We start from the raw sequence: 1,905 nt of genomic DNA, 5'->3' as shown, positions 1-1,905 counted from the left end.
TTTTTTTTTTTTTTTTTTAAATCTGGAGGACCTCAGAAGCATTTTGCAGTTGCTAATTAACCAAACTTCACAGCCTGGGGTGGGTGAAGAACATCCCGATCCCCATGTGCTGGGACTCGGAGGTCATGACTTGCGTACAGCTGCCCGGTGGCAGAACCTGAAGGAGAGCCCAGGAGTCCTGCTGGGCTCTGCCCACGAGAGCAAGCAACCTCACCTGGGCTGACGGCCACGCTGTGCTATTCATTACCCGGGATCGGAAGGAGAAGTGGCATTTGCTTTGATTTTTGGGTGGGATCTTGTCTGAGCCCTTGTCCCTGGGACTTCCTCTGATTTTGGCTTCAGTGAGTTTCTCTCCCGCTTATGATTTCCCCCCCCACCCCATCACCTTGGGACGGAGGAATCTAAATTCATCCTGTGCTGAAAATGCTGCTAATCCTCCTGGACCTAAACTTATAGCTCCCCTGCAGGAATTGAACTGGATTTTTTTCCTGTCCTGCCAGGGGAACTTTCTGTTTCCTAGTAAAAAAAAAAACCCCAAACCAATATTTTAGGATAGGATTCAGATTCCTGGAGCCTGCGTGCAGATTTCCCGGAGAAGGGGAGAGCTTGACTGGAAAAACACATTGTTCCTTATTTTAATGTTGTTTTTGTAGCGGCAGGTGAGTTTATATTTAAACCTACGGAACTGGAACAAATGCAGCGTCCAGAAACTGCTTGGAGAACGTGGTCCCCGTCCACTGGTGCTATATTGGGAACAATGGAGCGGCCAGACTGGGTCAGACCTATGACCCATTAGGCCAGTATCCTGCCTCTGACAGTGACCAGCGTCAGCTGTGGAATACTTTGCCCCCACAAGGGTTTCCTCGTGATCCTTAAGGCAGCACCGTCTCCTGTGACCTGGCTGCTGGGTCCTGTTATGGGCCATGGTTAGGCATGGGGCCTTACTGGTAAAACCTGGCCAGCCTGTGGGGGCAGCCTTACATCCCCCTCCTGGATGAGGTTTATTGTGGGAGCCAGTGATGCAGCGCTCTGGTATGTGGTGTAAATCGGGCACCTGATATGCTTCCCTTGAGCCCGTGTGGTTATTACCACCACCGGTTTCCTGGAGCAAGCCAGTAGAGTCTCTAAAACAGTTGGCCTGAGCTGGGCACGCGCATCCCAAAGGAAGAGGACAAAACACCACGGAGCAAAAACCGCTGGCCGAACCATCGCGTGTTGCAGAGGAGCTGGGCAGGACCCTTGGCTCATTGGCTTTCCAGCAACACGTTTCAGGGCAAGGTCCCTCCGCTTTCCTTTCGGCATTGGGCAGGGTGAGCCAGCTACTGCCCTCCTGTTTGCTGCTGGGAACTCCGATTTGCACCAGTTCACAGGACATCTTAGTACAGGGGTCAGCTGGGAGCCCGGCCTTCTCCCCCCCACAGCACGGCCGGCTCCTTCCTCGGGCGCGAGGACCCCTTGACGGGGACTTGGACGTGTGGGATGTGCCCGGAGGCCTCGTTGGGGCCGGCCCCGCTTGGAGCAGGGGCTCGTGCTACGCTCCGACTCATTCTCTAGGATTTTGGGGAGTAGGCAGTCCGAAATGTGTCGGGGGTGATCGAGCTGGGGCCGGTCCCGCCTTGAGCAGGGCTTGGCCTCGCTGTCTAGGACTTCGGGGAGCGCAGCTTGAGCCGGTCTCGCTGGCTTGGGCTCGCTGAGGGAGCTCCAGCCTGAGCAGTGCCGGGGGGCGCTACCCGAGCACGGTCCCACTTTGAGCAGGGGGCCGGCTGTGCTTGGACTCGCTGGCCGGGGTCTCGGGGATCACGCAGCCCGCGATGTGCGGGGGCGATCGACCTGCGGCCGGTCGCGCTCTGCGCGGGGGCTGGGGACGGTGCCGCTCGCAGCGGGGCTGGCGGGGCCCGGCGCTGC

Source organism: Gavialis gangeticus, unplaced genomic scaffold, assembly GCF_001723915.1.
Source record: "Gavialis gangeticus isolate Ggan-Ray unplaced genomic scaffold, GavGan_comp1, whole genome shotgun sequence".
Taxonomy (NCBI): domain Eukaryota; kingdom Metazoa; phylum Chordata; order Crocodylia; family Gavialidae; genus Gavialis; species Gavialis gangeticus.
Note: the sequence above shows the minus strand (reverse complement) of the source record.